Source organism: Vicugna pacos, chromosome 12 (assembly GCF_048564905.1).
Source record: "Vicugna pacos chromosome 12, VicPac4, whole genome shotgun sequence".
Taxonomy (NCBI): Eukaryota; Metazoa; Chordata; class Mammalia; order Artiodactyla; family Camelidae; genus Vicugna; species Vicugna pacos.
In genome coordinates, this window is record NC_132998.1 from 21,250,311 (window position 1) to 21,276,472 (window position 26,162).

Sequence of the window (26,162 nt, forward strand, 5' to 3'; positions counted from 1 at the left end):
TGATTTGAGTCACAGTTGATCCTCTTGGCTTTATGTGACATCTTAATTTTTTGGCAGCCTGTTGGGTATAATATTCCATTGTGGTCTTCACTGGCATTTCCTTACTAAATAATGCGATTGAGCCTCAGAGAAGGTGATTTTTGAGTAGAAACCTGAAGGAAGCAAAAGAGCAATTCGTGCAAAACTGTGGTGGAACATTCCAAGGCAATGCTTAAGAGGCAGAGACGATCTTGAATCGCCCAAGGAGCAGCGAGAGAGGTTGTGATGAGCGAGAAGGGAGCCAGAGGAGATGGGGTGTGGAAGGAAGGCAGAGGCTATGTCTCCTAGGTCCTGGGAGCCCCCGGGGAAGCACTGTACTTGACACTTCATTCTAAGAGTTATGGAAAGACATGGGAGGGATATTAGAAGGGGATGGATGTGATTTGATGCTTTTAAAAGATTTTCTTGGCTTCTGTGTGCAGATACTCTATGGATGATGAGAACAGAAGCATAGAGATGAGTCGGAGGCATGCAGAAGTTAAGGTGAATGATGGTTCTGGGCTTCAATCAGGATGTTGGTGGCAAAGGGAATGAGAAGTTGTATTCAGGACATATTTTGAAGTTAAGGCTGGGTAAGACCTGTTGCTGGTTGGATGGAGGTGTGAGGAAGAGAGGAATTAAGGATGATATCTTGGTTTGACAGTGAATAACGGACAATGTAGGTCCATTAACTGAAATTGGAAAGACACTGGAGAGGAGCAGCACTGGGGTGAAAATTGAAAGATTTTTTTAAAAATATGGAGAATAGATATTATTTGGGTAGCTGCCTGCTTGATGTGTCAGCTGTTCATGTCTCAGAAGAACCTCCAGTAAAACATGGACAGGTGCTATGTCACCCTACACTTGAACTGCTTCCCTGTCTCACTGAGTGGTGGCCCATCCATCTGGTTGGACAAGCCAGAAATCTGGGAATCAACTTTGACACCTCTGTCACCATTTTCACTCCATCTCCAAGCCTGCCCGCTTTACCTCTGAAATACCTCTGGAACATGTTCAGATCCCTCCATCTCCATCACAGCCACCCTGGTCCAAGCTACCATCAGTTTTCACCTTGAGTTTGTTCAAGTCTTCTTGCAGTCTGTTGTCCACTCTGAAACCAGCTAGCTCACTTTGAACCTCCAAGTTTAAAACCCTTAAAAGCCTTTTTAAAAAATGATCATTACTTTTAGGATAAATCTGTAAAGATGACCAAAGGGTACGGATGAGCAGGGCCCGCTCATCTCTCTCTAGTCCCATCTTTAGCTTTCCCCCTCCTCTGTGGGCCTCATTTAGTTCCTTGAAGGCACTCCCTTCCATTCCTGGTCCTTTGCACAGGCTGTTCCTGAAATACTACACCCTCTTCCCCACATAATGTCATCCTTCAGATTTCAGCTCAAATGATATTTCCTTAAGCCATTTGCACTCCCCACCCCATCCTCTCCCCCAACACCTGCTTTGACAAGCTTAGATTTCCCTGTTACATGGTCTTATAGAATATAATTTCATGCTTTTCCTTTCTAAGACACAGGATTATATTTATATATTTGCCTATCTGTTAATATCTTTCTCTTTCCATGGAATGCAAAATCTGAGGCCCGTAAGACAGTTCTGTACTATCTTCAGGGTCTAGCATGGTGCCTGGTACATAGAAACCATTTAATGAATGTTTGTTGAGTGAATCAGTGAAGGGAGGAGGAAGCCTTCCTTGTTCAGTATCTGAATTGATTTTTTTGTAAGCTTTTCTAAGAGAACTACGTTTTTGTTTATGATAAGACTCGTTCAGACTTGCTTGGAAATACCTTAGTTCTGTTTTAGGTTACTTTAGCAGTTGCAACTTTTCATTACTCTTTACTATAGATGAAATTAGGAATCAATTATTTCTCATCTAAGAAATTTGATTGGTAATCTAATTTAGAGTAAGGAATTGGTGGACTTGAATTTTAACGCACCTAAGAATATTCTGTTCATGATTACAGAGCAAAAACCTAGGTACAAAAGAGGATAATGGTAAACAATGAGTATTTCAATAGCATTTACAGTTTACAAAGTGTTTTTGCATTAGGGATGCCCTGGAGTGAATGAAGAGAAATCTTTACACAGCGTGTTACTTCACAGGAAAATCTTTCAAATATGCTCCAATATCTACACCATTGAAGTCATAGTTCTTTACCAGGGTAGGCTAGGCCTCCAGGATCCTACCCCAACCTACTTTTCCAGGATCAGCTATCGCCACTTCTCAAGTTACCCTTCACCTACCAGCAACACTGGACTGATAGCAGTTGCCCCAGGTGAGGTCAGGTACCCCTCCTCTGAGCTCCTGTAATATTCTGGGCGTGTATTGCATGGTGGACTCTGTTTACTGGTCTCTGCAATGGGCTGCCAGCTCTTGGAGGGAAGAAGCAATGTTATTTCTTCTTTATTCTCGGCACCAGTAGTACAGAGCCCAGTACACAGTAGGGGCTCCGTCAGTGCTTGATGAATGAACGAATGATCTTGTATTCAGCTGTAGGAGTAGGTCTGTCTGTTTGGTGACTAGAAGGGGGCATGCACCCTAAGACTTGCGGCTTGTTCGAACTTCACTGAAGACTTATGTGGCAACTGAGAACTTCCTCTGTGTTCTGATCTGTGTGTATCTACTCCTCTTGTCGATGTCACTGAGGTTAACCTTTGGTCTGGGTTGTGGGACTAGACTCAGTGAGTTGCTTTCAGAAAGCAGATCAACCAGAGTAACCCACAGGGTAACTGGGTAATAGCAGAACATTTAGTGGTATCTGCTCTAGGACGTTTGTCTACTTTGCGTTTGCTACTGCCCTTCTCGAAGACTCACCTACTTAAGTCTGAAATCATATACTGATCAATCCATAAGCTAAAGTGCTACTTCTGTCACTCAGAAGTAGACAATATTTTCTAATACACCATCAGTCTTTCATCTGTGCCTGTCTGTATTTTTTCCCTAAAAATGGGATCAAACTCTGCCACTTTTTTCTGGTAACAAATTTTTTTTCTCTTGATGTATAATATAGATAGATAGAGACATGTTTATAGATAAAGATCTTATTCGTGTTACTATATGTTTCTCTGTACTTACATCATTTTATAAAAGCTTCTAAATATTTTGTTCATACTTTTGTATTTTAATTTGGCACTTTTTTATATAAGGGATGATTAGGATAAGGAAATAGTTCTCTCTTAATATTTCTATCCACTTGTATCAAAGAAATTTCACATGATTTTATATAAAGGAAAGAAAATTTTGAGATTACAGCTTCTTGGGTACATAATTAAGATGTTATTTAATAGCTAGCCTCATTCTGTCTCTCTGATCAAAATTATCTACCTCCAAATACAGATTTTTAAAATTCCCTCATTGCGTAATATAATCAAGATAATTTCTCCCTTAATAGACTAAGACACTTTGATAACAGTCTTGTTTGAGTTTCTTAGGGGGGGTTTTTTGTTTGTCTTTTTCTTTTTGAGTAAAAGTAGATTTATTCAGAGAGATGTACACTCCATAGACAGAGTGCAGGTCATCTCAGAAGGCCAGAGAGAGAGAGAGAGAAAATGCCCTGAGTTTCTTAGTTTTATATGAGAAATATACAAGATGGCTGTCAAAATTTTGTTCATTTCAGGAGGAAGTCACGTAAGAGGTTACAGTCTATACCATTGATTCTTTTTTTTTTAATTTTTTTTAATTGAAGAACAGTCAGTTTATAATGTGTCAATTTCTGGTTTACGAAGTAATGTTTCAGTCATACATATACATCCATATAGTTGTTTTCATATTTGTTTTCACTATAGGTTATTAGAAGGTATTGAATATAGTTCCCTGTGCTATGCAGAAGAAACTTGTTGCATATCTATTTTATATAGAGTAGTTAGTATCTGCAATATACCATTGATTCTTAAAGAACAAAACTAACTGGTAACTAACACTCAAACATTTATACAAACTTGATATGTGGAGGGGAAAAAAGTATGCTCCTTTGTCTAGAGATTTTTGTTGCCATGTTAATTTTACTTCTGAGGTTCTTCAATTTATTAGATTCTTCTGATTAAGCATCTGAGAAAGTGGATGCCGTCTTGGTCTGAGTTACAGATGAGCTGGGTTTCTGTAAGGCACCCCCTAGACCCCAACCTCGTGCTGCATTTGATCAAGAGTTTAGCAGATCACAAAGAGATTCTGTATTAACTTTTCATGATTATGTTGTGTTCCCTGATTCCATACTTTAGTAGATCCTCTGATTTAGGTGTCACATGAGCAATTTTTTTGGAGATGCATCGGGATTTTAAAAAATGCCAATAGCTGACTTACTGTATGATTTTCGAAAAGAATGTTTCCAATCATTCTGATAACCAAAGATCACAGGGCTAAGCAAGTTCATCCCTTAAGGACCTTTACTGCTTCATTGACCAGGAGCCTTGTGACTTAATTCTTTTGGATGGTGTCACCTCTTATTGAGGGTTGAGGACGGAGCAGTTTGGGGAACTCCCAGAGGGATCTTCCTCTTGAGTGTTGTTGCTCTGTGTCTAGGTCCTTGAGAACCAACTTTGTCTTTAAGAGACCTCTGACCTTTAGGTGCTGCCTTTCCAGGGCCTGGCACATAGCACTGGGATGATAAACATTTGCTAAAGTAATGAGTGAAACAAGGAATGAATTATTTAAAAACTTTTAATTTAAACAAATGAGTTAAGAACTTGAGCCAAGCCCTGCCATCTGGCAGAGGGCTATTTATAGCTCTTAAGTAGTATCATTTTGACCTGGTACAGGAGAGGTGACCGTGCGTGGTGTTATCCTGTGTGTCCATAATGCTTAAAAGAACAGATGATTTAAAGTAGGTGTGATTTTTGCCTGGATCCTGATATAGCAGCAGAAGCTCTTGCAGGATAAGTGGCCCGCCTTCTCTAATCTAAAATCAAAGATAGACCGTTTTAGATGCATATCATCCCAACATTCATATTCAAGGTGAATTTATTGCTGACGTCATTCTTTCTTTATCATAAACTATTATTTGCTTCCAATATCAATGACTTAGTCTCTCATCAAGGCAGTTGAATGCTAGGCTGTTATGTTTTTATTTCATGGTCATTTGGAAAAATAAGTGAGATCTATAGCATCTTAATTTTGATGAGTTTTAAGTTAAATTAGAGGAAGAAAAAGTGCTAATAGTTGCATGCATTAAAAAGCTTCACTATTAAAATTATGCCCATCAGAATACACCTGCAGGGTGAAAATTAAAATGTATGAGTGACATCATCATGTCACACTCAGTGTCCTAGAATTCAAATTTTCTGGGAAAGTGTTACAGCAAAGAAAAGCTGAGGGAAGTGCTAACATTAACTGAGAATTTATGCTACTTGATTTTCAGTCACCAGCATGTTAATACAAAAAGCAGAAAATCCCAACAAGGAAGAAAAGAGAAGGGAGGACAGTTAAGGGGGAAAGAAATGAGTACAAATAATTTTTGTACGAAGCACTGGATGCACTAGTAAGATGGTCCTTTGTGGCAAGTGAAAAATCAGTCTGGACCAAGGAGGACCCCAGCTTGGCCTGAGTTGCAAGAGGACTTCTCTTTCATGCTTTTCCCCTAAATCTAAGTTTATTTCATGTTCTAAAAATTAGTGGATAATGTATATTTACAGTCCTTTGATATTGTACCAGTGGTTTAAGGACTATAATTCTCTCTTCTTCACGTCATCAATTATGTAGACTTTTTTGATGTTCAAAAATCCTGCTGATTTAATATCTTAACAGCAAGCCAATGTGGATTTTTTAAAAATTATAAATAGTAATAATAGCTAAGAGTTGCTGAGCTGATATTGTGTGTTGCACACCATGCTGTTCAGTGTCATTCAGCCTTCATAACATACCTGGGGGTGCAGTGGGTGTGAATTCAGTGATCATCCCAGTTTTACACATGAGAAGAGTGAGGCTCAGAGAGGTTTTGTTCTTTGGCCAAGGTCACACACGTTACAAGTGGTCCAGTTGGGATTTGGAGCGACTTTGTCCCCATCCTGAGCTCTGCTTTCTTCCTAGGTAAGGCTTATGTCTCTTTGTATTTACAGAGTCTCATATCATCATAGTTTTCATATGATTTAAATAGAAGAGTTGTCAGTATTGAAATTATCCCATTGTTCACATTGCATATTAATGAGCCCAAACCTCTCATCTAAAACTTGGTTCTATTTCCCAAGCATCTCTACCTAGAGGTCTTTTCCCTCAATACCTCAAACTCCTCATCTCAACACACCCTACTCGCCCTGTCCCAAAGATATAGTAATGAGGGGTCAAGGACTAAATGCATGTGTATTTCACTTATCTGTTATTTTCTTCTGGAATTCTTAAATAGATTCTGCTCTTAAGGCTCAGGGGACACTGCATGGTCATCCATTCCTGTTCTAGAACTTGGTGTTTGGAAGCAGCTGCACACCCCTCCTATACCGCGAGGTCCACGTGAGCAGACACTGTGTCTGGCAGACACGTCGCTCTTGTACCCTGATGCCCGGTGCCGTCCCTGGCTGGCCCAGAGTAGGTACATGGTAAATGTCCACTGACTGCTGGCTACCCTGACACGGTTGCCAACTATCAAGCCGGCCAGCCGGTGTGTAGAGAGCATCCTCATGTTTGCATGGGAACCTGCAGGTGCCCCACGTCTGACCCCACTATATCCTAGCTCAGCCAGAGTGACCTAGTCCTCTCTGCAGAATTTCCATTTATGCCCTTCCCACTTCCCACTTGTTTTTTGGTTTATATTCTGTCCTAAGTCCAGAATGAGAGCCTTTCTACTCTCTTTATCCCTTTCTACAAGTCGAAAACCTTACCATCTAGCAAGACCTATACAAAATCTTATCTCCGCTGTGAACTCAGACTCAGTGTTTTCAGACAGAGTTCATTCTCTTCACTGCATCTTCCAAACGCTAGGACGTTGGGAACACTGTAACCTGCCTTGTATTTCTTAGAGGACTGGGGGATCCTTGAGATCAGCTGAGTTTAACATGACTAATCAGTTTACTGATTTCCTTACTGTTTCTTTATTACAGAATTTCTCAGAGCCAGTGGGCATTTAATATTCTGGAATTCACTGTAAATATGCTATATATACAGAGGGCTTTTTCTCTGTTTTGTCTGCCTTGATGTCTAGCAGAATCAGTTTTCAGGTGCCCACCTGAAAACATGCTGCTATAGGACATAGTGGTGTTTAGTGTTTCGATTCTTTTTTCTTTTTTCTTTTTTTGCCAAATAGTGAATTATTGTGAAATTCCAAACTTTACCTTCTTTTGGGTGATTGTACTATGAAAATTGCAGTATGCTCTTCCTAAAAGGCACTCTGGGATACGAATTGCTGATGGGAGTGTAAAATGGTACAACCACTTTGGAAAATAGTTTCTCATAAAGCTAAACATTTATCTGTCATACGATTCAGTAGTTTCACGCCTTTGCATTTAACAACGAGAAGACACAGATCCTCAAAAAGGCTTGAACAGGAATATTCATAGCAGCCTTATTTATAATCTCCAGGAAATGGAAACATGAATATGAAATGTTCATGAACAGGTGACTGGATACACAAATTTTCATACTGCATGGCCTGTTGAGAGAGAGCTAGACAGACAGACAAAGACCAAGAACTACTCATACACCTAACAACATGGATGAATCTCAGAACCATTTGAAAATACCTGAAATCTTGTTTCAGGCGGTAGTTACATAGATGTATATAATTGTCAGAACACATTGAACTGAATGCCTGAGGTCTGTGCATTTTACTGTAGATGAATTATCTCTGGAAGAATCAGGCCAGCACAGCAGTTAAGAACCTCGGGTTTGGAGCCAGATGGCATGCCTGCAAATGCTGCTTCTACCATTCGTTGGCTCTGGGCCCTTTGGGGAATTAACCTAAATGTCCACTTCAGTTTCCTCATCTGTCAAATGCAACTGAAATTAGCATCTACCTTATAAGGTTGTTAGGAGAATCAAATGAGTCAGTGCTCTTTAAGCTTTTGTTAAATGAAATTTTAAAATTAAACATGTTGACCTTCACGACAATACCCCAGTCTTCTCATCCGTAGCTGCACATGAAAATCACCTGGGAAGATTTCCAAAAGTAAAAATACCTGGGCTCCACTCCCAGGAATTCTGCTATAATTGCTCTAGGGTGGGGTCTGAGCATTGTCGGCTTGCTGGCTGCCTCCTTCCCTTCTCTCCTCCCTTCCTTCTTCCCTTTCCTTCCCTCCCTCCCTTCCTCTCAAGTGATTCTAATATTTAGCTAAAGTTAAAGCCATAGCAATCCATTAGTTTTTTTTTTAAACTGTATTTTGATGAGCGGTGTTATGTGTTATCATAGTAATATTCCCAATTTCCAACAATCATGGCTCTGTGTAACAGGCGGACTCTGCTTCATTTCCAGGCACATTGGAAGCCTTTTCAGAGAAAACGAAAAAGATCAATTTAATAGTGAACTTCCATAAGAACTATTGATCACTTCATTGTATTTCCATGAAGAATAATAAAATCTAACATTGAAGGGGGGAGCCCTGAGACCCCCACTTTTTATTTAAATCCTTTTTTTTTCTTTTTCAGAGTGAAATGTTAAATATTTGAAGTGCTTGAGAGGTGAACACACTCCTCAGAGTTGAAATGTAAGGCACAGACACTTAAAAATACTCAGAGTGCAGACGATGAGGCTCTTGCCCTTTCAGTTCACTGCGTTATGAATGTTAGGTGTCACTTTTCTCTCTTTTCAGCCCTGAGTGCAGGCAGGGCTGGAAGGACAAGAGTCTCTGATTAATGTGAGGAAATAGGTTACATCGACTTTTTCATGTCTCTGAAGAAAGAAATCAAAGTACCTTACTTTTGTTGGGAGTGACTGAGGGCATTGTTTGGGATTGCATTAATGGAAAAGATGATTATAGTTGAGATAAGGAAAAAATTCGAGAAGTGTCAAGAGTGTCACCAGAGAAAAACTCACAGGAAAAAGGCACTAGACTAACAGACAAGCACTTTGGGGTGTTACTCTAATGCTATCTTTACCTTTTAAGATGAATATAGCCAGGTGACTTTTTGCATAAATGTCTAATTTGTTCTCTTTATAAAACTGGTTTTGTTTATACTTGCATGCTTCTTACTGATGATCAGTTGCTAAGGGACTGGTTTATGATTCTGACTGGATCCCACTGCATTTATATAGCCTGTGCATCTCCAGCCTTGCCCACCTTTTGTTTTTAAGTGAGAAAGACCCAAGTCGTGGAGATGAAATCTCTTGTAATTATTGCAATGTGTTTCTTCGAGGGTAATGAGGTAACATTGGTAGTGTGATTTTTGTAGTTCGGGCAGATGATTCACATTTGTACTGTGTCTGGGTGGACTCAAAAATCCATTATGAATGGGCAAGATGTGATAGAATACAGTAGAGTAATACATTTGAGATGAAAACTAGTGGTCCTTCCCTGCTTTTTTCATCTCATAATCACTGTGGGCCTCAGTTTCTACATCTGTAAAATGGGTTTCTTTCTTTTTTTTTTTAACTGAGGTATATAGTCAGTTACAGTGTGTCGATTTCTGGTGTACAGCATACTATCCCAGTCATGCATGCATACACACACACACACATACATTCATTTTCATTAAAGTTTATTACAAGTATTGCATATAGTTCCCTGAGCTATACAGAAAAAAACTTTTTAATTTATTTTTATATATAGTGGTTATCATTTGCAAAATCTCAAACTCTCATATTTATCCCTTCCCACCCCCTTGCCCCAATAACCATAAGATTGTTTATGACGTCTGTAAGTCTATTTCTGTTTTGTAGATGGGTTCATTAGTGTCTTCTTTTTTCTTTTCTTTTTTTTTAGATTCCACATATGAGTACTATCATATAGTATTTTTCTTTCTCTTTCTGGCTTACTTCACTTAGAATGACGATCCCCAGGTCCAGCCATGTTGCTGCAAATGGCATTATTTTATTCGTTTTGCAGCTGAGTAGTATTCCATTGTATAAATATACTACAACTTCTTCATCCAGTTATCTGTCAGTGGACATTAAGGTTGCTTCCATGTCTTGACTCTTGTATATAGTGCTGCTATAAACGTTCGGGTGCATGGATCTTTTCGAATTAGAGTTCCCTCCAGATATTTGCCCAGAAATGGGATTGCTGGGTCATGTGGTAAGTCAAAATGGTTTTCATTTTGAGCAAAAGAAGGTAATAGCCGAAGTACCATTGATCGGTGAGTGAAACTGGTTCGTTTTAATTCCTTTTTCTCCGATAATTAACTGTTGACACTTTCTGATTGTATTTCCAGCCTGCATTTAAAAGATAATTTTTTTTTCTGTCTTCTCACCTTCCTGTAACAACATATACTTATTGAATACCCACTACTGTGTATGAACTAAGTCTGTGTTAATGCCGTGAACAAGATCTATCAATTCAGAGATCTTCTACTTGGCTGGCCAGAATTGTTCATTTATTTATTCAGCCCATGTTATTGTGCCTGCCATAGGTAAGACAGGATGCCAAGCACTGTGGGTCTTATCAAGGTGAATAAGGAAATACTATGAGTGTTCAGAAAAATGGAGATCATACTATAATGGGAAAGGCTCAAGACTGAGGAATAAGGCGGGGAGGGTATAGCTCAGTGGTAAAGTGCATGCTTAGTATGCATGAGGTCCTGGGTTCAATCCCCAGTACCCCCATAAATAAATAAATAAATAAATAAATAGAAACTACTACTTAAAAAAGATTGAGGAATAGTTTACAGAGAAGACATTTGAATTGTGCTTTAGAAAAAGGTGGATGAGATTTTTTCAACAGGTGCACATGGAGAGTACATGCTAGAAAGAAGGAAGAGAATAAGCAAATGAATGAGGGCTGGGAAACAGGAGGTAGGGCTTGACTGGGGTTTAGAGTATGTACAGTACAGCATATACACGTACATACAATGCATGGTTAAGTCTGAAAATAAGACTAGATTATTGAATGCCTTTGAATGTTGTCCATCCAAAGAGTTTGGATAAATGTCTGCCTATCTATGTGAGATTTAACTGAAGACGCCAGGACAGATACTAGCATATGATGTGTTAAGAAGTATTCTTTTACGTTCTAAGTTTGAAAACAGTTCACTGTGTCACATCAGACATATGATCTGTTCTAGCCATGTATAATTTTGAGATTTGTCTTTAGCTCCTTTAAAGTTTTTTTTAGATTTTCAAAAAGCCCAAACAAAGAATAACATAATGTAATGTCATATTATACAAATTGAAGTTAAATTTCAATTTTGTGCTATTATGTATGGTGGTCATACCAAGAAATATTTATCATGATTTCTTTTAATTAAAAAAAAAACAAGTAAAATTCTTTTAATGGATCTTTTGGATTGTGTTCCAAAACCCGTGAAATATACTCATAGGGACCTACCACCGTGAATTTTAGCAGTGTGCTAGTCAGCAGAAGATCCAGGCAATGTGGTTTTACCATTGGTGTTAAAGATTGCACGTGTACTAGCTAAAGCTAGCAAGTGAATTAGAAAATAATGAACTTCCTGCAGGTGTCTTTTTCTCTGCTTTAGTATTTATAGTAAATTCTGATTTGGGGGCAGTGTTCTTGATATGTTTGTAGTTTTATGGAAATCAAAGTTTGAAGATAACAGTTCTTTAGGTGGAGCAGTTGAGATTTTCTGGGACTTGATTGTGAACGTTACTACTACGGTGCATGTGTGGTGAGTGCAGTGCTTTGGGAAACCTCTGTGGTCACCTCAGACATGACAGACCACACTTTGCAGATATTTTCCTTAACTGCAAACGAGTTCAGTAAGAGTATATATCCTGTAAATTTTTGTGAGGGTGAGATGAGGTGGTATACATGAAATACTTAGAAAAATGCCTGGCATATAATAAACACTCGAAATAGTTGGGGGGGGAAGAGACTGCACTTGTACTGTGCTTTCTTGGGTCTACAAGGGAAAAAGCCTGCGTTCTTGGTCCCTGTTCACTTCTTTGTGTCCTTTCACATTTTCTCCTTCATTCTGACATGAGCCTGGTGGAAGCGCAACATGACCTAGCAGCCAGCTCTGCCTGTGTTATTGCTGGAAAGAAGCAGGCTTACTTGCAGACAGTAGTTTTCCTTTTCTTGGGAGACTGTATTTTAGAAGAAGGTCTCATTCATTGGCACCCAAAGAATACCCAAGTGAGGGATAACACGGGTAAAGAAATGTACCTACATTAAGAGTATTAGAGCAGGGAAAGGGGCGGGGGAAAGGAAACCATTTTCCATTCAGTAAATTGGGGACATATCAATGTCTATGAACCCAGATCCCTGATTGGGATCAGGAGCATACGGAACCAAAAAGCTAGTTAACTAGTACTGAGAATGTCCTGTCTGGTCAGTGCTATTTAGAAGATATAGAAAAGAAGATCCCACTGTGCTGCACTTTGCGTCTGTATATAAAGGACTATGTGAAGAGAGCCATCTTTTTCTCCCGCGCCTCCTTAACAAGGACGCTCACAGACACCATAAGTAAACCCCTCAGAACAAAAAGCTTGAGTAGTTACAGCTTAAATTTGATGTGAGGAAATTCATGGAGCTTATAAAACCTTAATAACTATTCCAAGGTTTGAGGAGGCAGTCTTGCCATTTTAAGTGAACCAGTGGTAACTTATTGAGGTTCTCACCTAGGATAAAAGTGTTACCTAGCGTAAATGGAAATCAGTGGTGTCACAGCAGCGCCAACAAAAAGGACAAGCCACTTACTGTAAACATAAATAGTCTGGCATATGTTGGAAGGCACCCAAGGTAAAAACCATCCTTGTCAGTTTAAATAACCTTTTTATGCAAAAGTAAAGCTTAAGGCAGAGGAGGCATGTCCAAAGCTCTTAGAAATACTATCTTTCTGCCCTAAGGTAGTACCTTCATGAGGGTAAAAATTTTAAGATGAAAAGATGGGAAGGAGACTTTTTCTACTTCTGTCTCTTAATTTTTACTCTCACGGAAGTTCTGTGCTCGAGATGAACTCGCAGCCCCTCCATGGTACTGCTTCAGCTGTCGTCTCCCCACCCTGACTCTTGTGTCCGTAAACCCAGATCTCTTGACTCAGCTCTGCCCCCATATTGCCAGCTGCATGTGAGTCCGTTCCATTGTGTTGGCCTCCCAAGGCCATTCCCCATACCAGGAGTGGCTTCCCTCGTCTCTCTCTGGCCTCCGATTCCACCCCCATTTTAAGAGGCCCAGCAGCTACTGCACCACTTTAAGTCCTTGGAATATGCACTGGCCCATTGGAGTCCTTCCTTCTGAACTCATAGAACTCTTCAGTATTACATTTTTTGCTAGCTCGTGACCCACCCTGCAACAAGACATGGGTCATGTCTGTTTCCGTGCATTATTGGTTCAGCTTTGGTTGCCCTTTAGTGCTTTATAATCTGTGATTCTTCCATCATCTGAGCACAAACCCCCACATGTCCCCAGTTAGCATCTGCAGGCTGACAGATTCCTTGGACATCTTGAAGATACTAACGGCAGTGAGTTAACTGACAAGAGTGAAAGGGAGTTTTGGGGTCCTCTCAGCCACTGCGCATCCCTGTGCTCCTGGACTTTCAGGTTATTCTGCATTTTTTCATGCGTTTCCTGAGGAGGTCCTACAACATACCCAAGCAATCTTAACTTATCCACGTCACCTCCACTTGTCCCCAGTAACTGTCTTAATCTAAATTCCTTGTGTTTTAGTTCAGACGTGTGTGCTTGCTTTTGTTTAACTAGTGAAGATGGAGAATAGGAAGGAAAAAAGAAGATGATCAGGTCAGATGCTTTGTCACTGGGGATTGTTAGTAGGACAAAAAAGACTTAGGTTTCCTGTGAACCCTTTCAGCAGTGTCCTTGGATCATCCTGTGAGCACCGTGAGAGCAGGATGTGCCTTTGTCTCTGCACACCACTCAATCACCAGTAAACACATACTCATTAAATAAAAACAGGACCATGAACTCCTGTGGAGGATTTGAGCAATGGCAGGCTTATCATATGGGTCTTATGCCACATAGAATTGTGCCTTAATTTAAGAAAATCTTTTGGCAAAATCAGAGACTAAAAAGCAGATAAGTTAGTAGATTATTTGTTGTAATATCTCCATATTTATGCTATGTTGCCTCCAAATAGCCACTTACGTGCATAGCAACATAGCTTTACTTACACGAAGGTGTTAGTGATCTTAGCTCTTATGAAGTGAATTATCTGAGAATGCTGCTTCCTAAAATTATATTTATCCTACCTAGTTTGGTGTCATACCTTTAAATGGAGGAGTAGTTTAATTGTAAGTATAAAGGAAATTGCTAAATATCAGGGAAATTACCCAGCATTTTCTGGTTTAAAAACATTTACTCACAGAAAACGGTATCTCTTATTGCCAGATATTTTGTTGCCAGAAGTCTTATTGCCAGAAAGTGTAATAAGCTTGCTTATGTGTCTCGGTTTAAAAAAAAAAATCTGAAAAATAGTGGACATGTTTTGGAATGTTGTCTTATTAAATCTTCCTTCTTAATCCCCCAAAGGAAAAGAACAGCTTATTTGAACTTTCTTCGTGTGATCTACAGAGTGTGAGTCAGTAAGTGATTTTTAAGATCATATAACTGGATGGGGGAATGGAAAGAAGCACAGAGGATCCCAGCCTTTACCAGTAAGCTTAAATTTTAGTTGGGAAAGCCAGGAACAGTTATATTAAAAAAAAAAAGACATTTATATTATATATAAACATACATAAAAAGGGAAAAAAAGAGTAGAAAATATTCTGAAATACTAATAATGGTTATCTCTTATGATGAGACTGAGAGACTTTATTTGTATATTTCTGAATTTTCTTCCATGAACATATATTACTGGTAAAATTTTTAAAAAATTAAACTGCCCAACAATGTGCCATGAGTACAAATAAGAGGTATAAATAGAAAAGGCCAAAATCATCCAGAGGAGAGTGAACGTCCTCTTGTGTAGTGAGGATAACAGAAGAGTTGGGACCTGAGCTGGGTCTTAAAGAGTAGGTAATACCATAATTATCATGCTACCTTGAACTTAAGGTATTATTTTTGACTCAGACTGGTTGTCTCGTCAGTCAGCATTCTCTCTTTCTTTGTTGGAAGAGTCCCAGTTTTGTTCACTCATGATGGCTTTTTTCTAGTTGTCAGGGATTGGTTGGTTGAAAGTTGGACATACGACCCAGTTTTGGCCGATGACATGGTGAAGGGAGGTGTGCGGAGGTGCTTCTGGGAGAGTTTCTTCAGACACTGAAAGAGATGGTCCTTTATTGCCTGTGGGCATTATCTGATCTGATATGACACCCGAAGCTGCTGCATGAGAGGAACCTCTTTGCATCCGCAAGAGGAACCGGGTGCAGGACAGTGGAATGGAGAGGGAGAAGGAAGCAGGGTCATAGATACCACTGCTCAGCCACTGTGCCTTGGGTGAACTCGTTTCTTCTCTACTTACAGGTTTATACTTTAACTAGTTTCCTGATTGTTTAAAGCCAGTTTGGAATGGGCTGAGAGCATCCTCACTGATAAAACAATCCTACAATTTGCTAACCTGTTCAAACCCAATATTGATTTTCATTTGAACAACTCTGAAGCGGATAGGGCAGTATATTAGTCAGGGTTCTCCAGAGAAACAGAATCAACAAGGGTGTGTGTGTGTGTGTGTGTTTGTTTACAGAGAGACACACACACACAGAGGTTGACTGATTGTCAGGAATTGGCTCACAGGACTGTGGGGGCTTGGAGAGTACACAGTCAGATGGGGTAGACTGTCAGACTTTGGAAACAATTGAAGTTTGTGTCAAAGGAAGTCTGATGGCAGAATTTCTTCTGTTAAGGCCTTCAGCTCTTTGGATGAAGTCCACCCACACGATGGAGGGTGATTTGCTTTACTCAGAGTCCATGGATGTAAATGTTAATCTCCAAAAATTACCTCCACATAAACATTCAGAATAGTGTTTGACTCAATATTTGGGTACCATGGCCCAGCCAAATTGACACATAAAATTAACCATTATTATTCCCATGTACTGATGATGAAACTAAAGAGGATGTGACTTGCCTAAGGGTTCAAATCTAAGTTCAGTGATTTAAATCTTTCTACCTTCTTTGTGCTCTTTCAAGTGGAAAAGCATCTTTATGTAAATGAAGAGATGTGGTGCTTATAATCCATCCGTTGTGGATTGAATGTCTGCTCTGTGCCAAGCAAAGTTCTAGGAACCAGGTATTCAAAGTGGAGGAAGGGAAGGGAAAACAACCAGTAAAGAGTGAGAATGTGCCGGTATTTGGCTTAATGAAGTCTTGTACTGGCTTTAGTGGATGTTGCATGTTGGTGGTTAGTGATTACTGGACCCAGACGTTGAGTTAACATCAGATTGTGGAGACCTAAGAATTCCAGGCTAAAAAGTAAATTTTCTTTAAAAAAAAAATTTCTGCTTTGCCTGTATAGAACAATACCTAAAAGCAAAGACACTATAATGATATAAGTGATTGATAACCTCTTTTTTGTTTTAGAGGGAGGCAGTTCTGTGATTAGATTCAGCAGACAAGGACTTCAGCTTTATGCATATGATGAGCTTTTTTAAAATTGTAAAATATGTTTGTGTTAATTATTATGTTATAATTTGGTTGAAATAGAGTCCTAGTTGATAATTCTTTTTATAGTGGGAAAAATGATGCTATCGGTAACATCCCAGAATCATATAGAACAGAAAAAGAGGAGGATCTTAAGAAGTCCTTTCATCTTGGTGACGATTTCTAAATTGTTAACATGTAATTTTATATATAATCTACCATAGAACTTGAAATAAAGGAAATCCAGCAACCATCAAGAACGTTCTTTTTATGTATGTATATGTATAACTGAATCACTTTGCTGTACATCTGAAACTAACATTGTAAATCAACTATACTTCAATGAAAAAATATTTTTTTAAAAAAACGTTCTTTTTAAATGTGGATAGTTTTAGAGTTATCTATACCTCATGAGAAATTATTATGAATTTGTTCAAATAAAACATGTCTATGACATCAGGGCCGCATATGGTAGATTAATTAAAACAGAGAGGCTGAGTTTGAGATCTTCTTCAAAGACTAAGCTCCCTTAGGACCAAGGCAGAAAAATCCTGACATTTTGATATCTCTGTATACAGGGACTTTAGCAACAGGACAATAAGCAGGCATTTGTAGCTCCCCCCCCCCCTTTTCTGTAATGAAGGTACTGGGGATCGAACCCAGGACCTTGTGCATGATGAACACACACTCTACCACCGAGCTGTATATCCTCTCCCATTTGTAGCTTCTTAATGATTCATGTAGTGTATTATAGTGACACCCAGGAGCTTGCCTAAAACTGTTCTTCCTCACTAATAACTAATAAAATGAGTGCATTCTAAGTCGAAAGCCCTGTCACTTTCATTTTATTTTTTCACCTACGCCAGCAGCCTTAGTTTATCTCAGTGTTACGCCCCCCTTCACGGTGTAGGGAAGCAGCGCACTAGTTCCAGGAGCACCCGCTGGCACGGTGAGCCCAGGATCTCTGCTGACCTCCCCACAGCGCGGCAGGCAGCCCCGGATTACCAGGGCAGCCAAAAAGTGAGGTGAGTGTTTTGCACATTAGCACAGCACCCATGTGGACTAAGCAATGGGTGCTAGTCTCCAGAAAGGGGTGCTGGGTGCTCTCTAAGGAGACGAGGGCACCGGCAGGACCAGCGGCTGGCCACGTGGCCTGAGAAGGCAGGCTTCTTAAAGGAACCAGACCAGTGGAGACGCACAGGAGAGTCCAGGCGGGGGCCGCAGGGCCTGGTTACCCAGCGTTCACACGACTAAGCCTGGCTTGATGCCTTCTTGGCTTCTAAATGTGAATGCTTACATTTGAGTCAGTTCCAATTTCGCTTCTCAAGCCACGTCACTTATGTAGGGACCTTTAAGAGCCCTTGTAGGTGTGGAAGAACAGGTGCCACCCTCCCTTGGGGTGGAATCATCCAGGCTTGAAAAGATGTCTGTTGTGCGTCCCCGTCACCTGAGCTCACCTGGTGCTGCTGAGCCACAGCGTGTTCGGACTCTCTGGTTACTTGTCTGGAGGTTTGAGAGATTTTCACATCCTATCCCAAACCCATCCTCGTGGGAAACTGAGTAGAAAAGAATACTTGGTTACTTTCTCTATGCTACTTTATTTTTCCTTCCTCCCTGAGTAATACTGTCCAAGTGAAAATGATGCTATGGGCAGTTGAACAGATGGAAGGTGGTGTAAATTATTATGCTATTTGTGAACATATGAAAGTGGAGCGAAACAATTTTTAACACCTTAGCACCTTCTGCTGTTTGTGAAATTCCTTTATAAATGTATTTCTTTTTTTTCTCAGCCTGACATGTCTTTAATTTTGAATGAAAATATGCCTTAAAGGCATAAGGTTTGCTAAGATACTTCTCAATTTAAGCAGAATATGATATACTTTTAAAATACATGTGTATATGAACTGAGTTTTCAGTTTAGTATACCAGCATTTCTTACTCAAGAGGAATTACACTTGACCCTTGAGCAACGTGGTTTGACCTCTGTGGGTCCACTTATACATGCATTTTTCCAACAGTATGTACTATAGTAGTACACCATCCACAGGTGCAAAACTGCGAATTCAGAGGAACCATGGATGCAGAGGGATGACGATAAGTTATAGGCAGGTTTTCCAATGCTGGGAGGGTTGGTGAGCCTAACTACCCCTGCGTTGTTCAGGGGCCATCGGTGTATTTCAGGGGAATAAGTATGAGAATGCTAATCCCAAGACTGATCTCATACGTTTGATGTGACCGTGTAAAGTAGAGCAGTAATACTTGACCTCCCCCCTTGACGAATTCTACCAAGACTAGACGATGCCTATGAAATACACGAAGTTCTTTGAAGGGCAAGTGTTGTATATGGTATTTATCATATCCTTTGTTTTGCTGCTGTTGTTCCAGAAAGGAACAAAAAGGGAGTCATCAAGGATCTTTAAAATACAGAACAAAGATGGAAGACCCTAAAGAAAGGAGGGAAAAAGAAGGCATGAAAGGGAGCTAGAAATGAGTTTAGAAACATACCCGTAATGCATGGAATGCATGATGAATGAACAGGCCCCCGGGCTGCCCATGATTTGTTGCCATGATAAACAGGAAAACCTGGTCTGTTAAACGCTTTGCAGCAACCATGAAGTGAAAAACATCTTGTCTCTCAGAAGAAGAAGAATTATTCAGTGTTAAGATAGCATTTTTCTCCCAAGGGTGCTTCTAGTGAGAGGAGCCCTCATTATGTTAAGTGCCTGACTTCGTGACCCTAGGAAGGCAGCTGAATGGCTCAGAACTTTTATTTCCTCTCTACAGAGCGAGAGGGCGAAGCGAAGCTCTGTGAAGTCCCTGCAGCTCTCAAGTCCAGTGACGCGCTCCCTTTACTCCTGATCGTCTTTTCTTCTAGAAAGTGGAACAGTCTTCTTTCTCCCGTGTCTTCCTAGTGAACTTGTAGTCTCCTTCCTTCTTCCTCTCCGACTCTCTTTTTGCTGCTGCCCAGCCTGATAGTCTATCAGACTTGTCTTTCTCAGACAGCTGCTTATCTAGTTTCCCTACTTTAAAAAAAAAAAAAAGCTGAGCAGAAGAGCTATGACCACAGAGTGTTACGTGTCCAGGGAGGAAGGGGGGAGCCATGTGTCAGTGTCTGGAATCGAGGTCTGCCAGGAAACAGGAAGCAGTGTTTATACTTCCTCCACTTGCAGGATGGTTGAGTATTGGGCTTGGAAGTTTGTTTTTTTGTTTAAAATACAGGCCACGAGGAGAACTGTCTCTGGTAGTGTGACTGAATGGTTAATTGCTCTTTTTTTTTTTTTAATTGAAGCATGGTTGATTTACAATGTCGTGTTAGTGTCTGGTGTACAGCATAGTGATTCAGTTATATATACATATCTTTTTCAGATTCTTTTTCATTCTAGGTTATTACAAGTAATTGAATATAGTTCCCTTTGCTAGACAGGAGGACTTGGTTGTTTATCTGTTCTGTACATAGTAGTTTGTATCTGCTAATCCCAAACCCCCAGTTGTTCCTGATTGTAGTCTGAGTTCCGCGGACCACTAACCACAGTATCAGCTTCAAAACAGTGTTCAGGGAAATGGTGCCTCCATTTGCTTCTTGCGTCCCAATGTTTTCACAGTTGGAGGCAACATGCCTCAGAATGTCACCATGAAGCCTCACAGGGCACCTGCTTTAGGTGGCATCCTCTCCCAGTTATGCACGGTCCACGTGTGGAGAATGGAGGCTGCCTAAGGAAGCAGCCAGGACCAGGATGTCATCACTGCCGTAGCTGATAGTTTCAGTCACTCAGCTTTCTGTCCCTCCGACACCTTTCCTCCTCCTGTTGGCGAGTTGGCTGTTTGGTGCAGCTGCTGAGATGAACTATAATCCCTTGTTCTCCTACTTGAATGAAAAAAGGAATGGCTGTTAGCTCTTGTCACCAAGTCCCCAAAATGAAGTAACTTTTCTTTTTAAACTAGAGACCTGGACAATAGAGTTAAAAAATATTAGGCCCATTGGCTCTGACTGTCAGCTCAACTAGTAACTTAACTTAAGAATGTGTGTGATCTGTAGTTAATACTAATAAGCTAAATACATAAGGGTGAAGTACATGGTTTCCTCTAAAATTCCAGTTGGGATTTTATTTCAGAATTTTACCTAGCTTTCATCATCTGGTCCTTAACAGTAAAATGTGTGAACATTATTTGCAAAATCCTCAATGTGGCCCAGTTTTCTTCTAGTGAAGAATTTAATGCTCCTCTTCCCAAAAGACCAGTTAAAAAAGAAAAACAGAAGAATTGACTCCTTAGAGTGAAAAGCCCTTTCTGGCATATTAACCATTTTCTTGCCTGATATGTTGTGTTGCTGAAAATAATTTAACCCTATTCTCTAGTGTAGTGATGCCAAGTGAACCTAGATTCTGCTGAATGGAATGATCCCACCTGGCTGTGATTTCTGAGCCTTGCTGTGTGCTTTTCTTAGGAGATGTATTATTATGTTATCTTTCCTTGTTGGCACTTCTTGACCCTGCCGTTAACATACTGCCTCTGTTACAGCTTTGTAAATCAGATCTCTGAGTGTATTAGAATTCTCCATAAAATAAGAGTAAGTGCATGTTAATAATGACCCCGTGGGAACTCCTGTGAATAAAGAAATCTCAAATTCTGTGCATTTATAACCACTCCATCGATTCTGCAAATCTCTCCCCTTCTCAACTCCCTTTACTTGCACTCAAGTAAGAAAGGATTGAAGGTAGCCTTGTTGAAAAAGATTTTCTATGGACGTTAATATAAAGACCAGAGAATTTTAGCAGTCCTCAAGACTGTCATTTACACTGTCACAACAACAACAAGGAACACCTTATGGTAGCTCTTTAATTAAATAGAAAGGACATACCTGAAAATAACTATTTACAATATGACTTTATATTTAGACTTTCCAAACAAACTGATGACATTCATGTCTACATAGAATACATAATTGTGAATTAAAATTTTATTGCCTCTTACTGCAAGCCATCTCACATTATCTGGAAGATTTAGTAATAGAGTTGACCCTTGAACGATGGGGGTCGGGGGCAAGGACCCCTCTGTGCAGTCAAAAATTCACGTTTGACTTAAAGTCAGCCCTCTGTAGCCACGGTTCCTCCATATCTATAGGCTCAACCAGTCATGGATCATGCAGTATTATAATATCTACTTCGGAAAAAAAATCTGTGTATCGGGTGGACCCTCACAGTTCAAACCTCTGTTGTTCAAGGTTCAACTGTAGTTCGTTAGGTAGGGTGACGTTCTTTTTCTTGATCGTTGCTTCGATTTCGGGCCAGATGCTTCTGTTCTTTTTCAGTCCTAGTTGGACGATGGTGATTTTGCTTGTTGGCTCAACTGGTCTGGGCCTTCGGAAGAGTGTTTCCCACTTTGTGATGAGCGTGATATTTACTCCCTAGCTGCCTCAGCAAACACCTGAATGAACCGTTGTTACCATCACTGAAACTCGCCACTGAGCATTATTAGCCCACATTACTTTTGCTGTTTTCTTCTCCTCTGAGCCTGTCCTCCTCCTGTCCTCTGCACTGCTCCACACTGCCTTCCATCTGTTCCTTCTCCCCATGCCATCTCCCAGCGTGCGCTCTTGCCATTGTTCACCCATTTGTTATTGTTCTTTAGCACAACGCCTGACAGAGGAAAGTGCTCATTAGATCGATGGACAGATAGATTTTTTTAATGAAGGGATACATCCAAAAATTATCTTAGCCAACTTCCAATAAAAGCATTAACATAGGAAAAAAAGAAAAGCAGCCCTTCAGAGTAATTAGGAGAATTATAGGTACCAGAAAATCCAGACTAAGCCTTGTTACTACAAACGAGTCCCAGATTTAACGCTGTGTTTCTTGAAGGTTTCAGAAAGGGAGGCACAGTGAGTCGAACGTCATTCATTGGTGGAAGGGAGCATGCCTGTGCACCAGGAGAAACGATTTTTTTTTCCTGGAAACTTATTTTTGTGTATATATAGTTGTTCATTCAACAAAATAATTGAGAGTCTCTTAGTAATTTTACAATAAGCTGCAGAAGTTTTTTTTCTCAGTTAAAAAAATGAATTGAGCATTTAATATGTGCAAGGTACAGTGCCAGGAACGAATCATACAAAAGTGAATAAGAAATACATGGTCTCTACCATCAAAGGAAAGTCTTGCTTTTATTATAGCCCACAGAGTACATTAACAACAATAATAATTAGGGTTCCTTGAGTTGTGAGCTACATGCCAGGCACCTATCTGAGGGCGTATGTGTATTAGCATGTTAGTTCTTGTAACATCCTCTTCATACTATTATTTCTCCATTTTACAGTTGAAGAAACTGAGGCAAAGAGAGGTTAAATAATTTTCCCAAGATTCTAGAGCCCGTAAGTGATAAGAACCAGGAGTTGAACTCTCATAAGGCTGACTGGCTCCTAAGCTTACACTTGCAACAGCTGTTCAGTATTGCTTCTCTGAGGGTATCAGAAAAGGAAGAGGAACAGATTTGTGGGAACTGGAGGTAGGCAGAAATGATTGGCTTCGAATATGTTGCATTTGAGTTGCCTGACAGCATCAGAAACGTAGATGCCCATCGGGTATAATACAGATCTGCAGTCGTGCAGAGAGATCTGGGGCAACGTTTAGGCAATTTTTTAAGTGCCAACAGCATGTGGTTGTTATATGAAGCTATAAGGAGAAAGCCTGTGAAATGTATGCAGTGAATACATTTAAAAAGAAATCTACTCCCAGAAAAAAAGTACAAGAACATATATTAAATTGGAGTTCAATAAATAGACCACTACTGGGAGTTTGTGTAATATAGGTAAAGATAAGTAGCCCTCTGGCAGTTGGATGTATGTATATGTGTTGGGTGCTAGGATTGAGCTCAGCTAATAAGGAGAAATGAGTGGTAAGCGTTTTTCCCATCGTGTAATAGCCAATGATGTGTTGGGGGCACATATCACCTCAGGTCTCCCTCTTCCTTCCAAGAAAGTACTGTTATCCCCATTTTACAGATGGGGAGACTGAGGCCCAGGAAATTAAGTAATGTGCCAAGGTTGCCTAGTAGTAAGTAGCAGAGCGAGGGTTTAAAGCCAGGGCTTTGTGTCTGCCCTGTGCTTCTGCTCCCGCTGCACAGACTGGGGCCACGGGAACAGCACTGGGTGTGAAAGCTTTGCAGGAGAAACAGATGCGACTCTCCTCACAAACACGCAACCAGACAGACAGTTGATGGCTTATAGTTGCCTTGGATAGTGCATGGAAGAAAGAGCCCATCTAAAAAAAATCTTGAGAACTAGTGTTACTAGCGGCCCATCACTCTCATAAAAGAACCCTAGATCAGTAACGGAAGATTTGCTTTGGAGCAGGGCAGGGGCTCGCTGGATGCTCGCTGGATGCTCGCTGGATGAGTGACAACAGAGTACCTCCCAGCAACTTCGCCTGCCTTCAAGGTGCTGTCCTCCGACCCCGGCAGCAAGCGTGTTTCCTGGGCAGGCTGCCTCTTGCCTTCTCTGACTGTGCAGTGACGTGTACAGGCCACTGATCCTCTTCTTAGTTACTTAGGCAGAAAGGATGACTTCCTAGCAGAGCCCTCAGGAAGCGCCCCCACCCCGCCCCAGGAAACAAAACAAAACAGAGCTCTTCCTATTCCCCTGTTTTGACATCCTCTTTCTGCCCACCCCTCCCCCTTAAGATAGACAGCAGAAATTGGGATTCAGCGCTTTTACTTTTAACTCTTTATTGCCATTAATATTAATGAATGATGCTTCTTAGGGGGCCAAAGGCTTCCCTCTCTCCCGTTCCCCATTTATTTCCAATACTCAGCTAAGTTCCTAATAGCCCTCTTCTCCCCAGGACTCTCACAGCTCCACATCTCTGCTGAGTCAGGTCATGGATCAACTTTGAAGTGTCACGATCCTCATTACTCCTCTAGGGATGCCTAAATGCTGAAGGACACTGTTGTGTCGTACACATGTGCTGTTTTCTGGGCTTCGTTGTTACTATCTGGCTGTTATAATAAGGACTGTTCGTACTTTCTGTTGAACATGGTGCCTTCTATTATGCTCTTCCTTTTCTCTGACCCACTTACAGAAGTTCTTCCTTTCAGTCTGGAACCCTGCCATAAGCCCTCACCCATATTTCATCTGTTTCCTGTCACGCCACTTTGGGGGAACTCTCTTAGCTGTGGCTCCCTGCGAAAGATGGAGATTTGTTTGCAGGTAGTTTGTTGGGTTGTGCTTTGGGAATAAGCATCTCCTAAGACAACTTGTGCTGAGCCCACTGGGAGCTCTGAGCTGAGATGGCTGTAGGGAGGCGGGTAGGCTCTTGGGCGAGGTAGCTCCCACTAGCCAAGGACAGTGGCTGGGGAGGGACTCGGCTGTGAGCCATCCACAGCCAACACTCCTGGCAGCTGGAGGGGAGAGCACTCTAGTCCGGAGTAAGGGTTTGGGCCAAATCACAGCATCCTCTACAACAGCCTTACTGTCCAATCACCACACCCTGATCTCTGCAGGCGCTGACGTCTTTTTTTCAGAAATTATCTTGGCAAAATAAGGAGTCTTTTCAACTAAAAATACCTCCTGTCTTCTTTTGCCTTAAACTGCATTATGAACAGACTTTGTAATGAACAATAAAAACAAGCCAACATAATAGTGGGAAAGACCTGGTTTCCATTTTCTCCTTTACAAGTATCATCATCACCATCCTAATTTTGGCCTTAATTACCTCAATTTGGATTCATGGAATAGCTTCTCCCTCTACCAGGATCTTAAAAAAGTTTGGTTTTTTTTTTTTACAGTTTTATTGAGATATAATTGGCATACAATAAGTTGCACATATTTAAAATATATAATTTGATGAGTTGTGACATATGCATGCACCTATGAAACCACTGAGACAGTGAACGTTCCTATCACCACCACTCCTGAATTGTGTCATGCCCCTTTGTAATTCTCCTTTCGGTCCCTCCCAGCTCCACCCACCTCAGGCAACCACAATTTGCTTTCTGTCGCTAGATTTCTGCTCAAGAGTTTTATATAAATGGAATCATGTCGTCTTTTTATTTTTGAGTGGGGTCTCTGGTTTCTTTCACTTGGCATAATTATTTTGAGATTCATTCATGTTGTTGTCTGTCAATGGTGTCTTTCATTGCTGAGTAATACTCCATTGTGTAGACATACCACAGGTTGTTTTTCCATTGACCTAGCTGGTAGACATTTGAATTGTTTCCACTTCTGACTATTGCATAGAAAGGTGCTATGACCATGGTGGTACAATCAGGGTGTGAACATCCACTGTCTCTTGGGTACTTGGGAGTGGAGTGTCTGTTTAGCTTACTAGAAACTGCCAAAATGTTTTTGCAGTGTGGTAGTACCATCTTACAATCTCAACAGCAATTTGAGAGTTACATTTATTTGTTCTATATCATCAGCACTTGTTAGTGTGAGTCTTTTACATTTTAACCAGTCTGGTAAGTGGGTACTGATACCTCATCATGGTTTTAGCTTGCATTTCCTAAGCCCCAAGGTCACTACATTTTTCTCTTATGTTTTCTTTTAAAGTTTTGTATATTTTTAGCTCTTACAG

The 26,162-nt window shown here is 40.5% G+C and overlaps 1 protein-coding gene and 1 non-coding gene across 7 annotated transcripts in view; both read left to right on the forward strand.

Annotated features, from left to right (window-relative positions):
• SRGAP1 (SLIT-ROBO Rho GTPase activating protein 1) overlaps window positions 1-26,162 on the forward strand; it is a 244,138-nt gene that overhangs the window by 65,760 nt on the left and 152,216 nt on the right. The gene's annotated exons all lie outside the window — the stretch shown is intronic.
• Window positions 10,637-10,709, forward strand: TRNAT-AGU (transfer RNA threonine (anticodon AGU)). Its single transcript has one exon. It is a non-coding gene; the product is annotated as a tRNA-Thr (tRNA).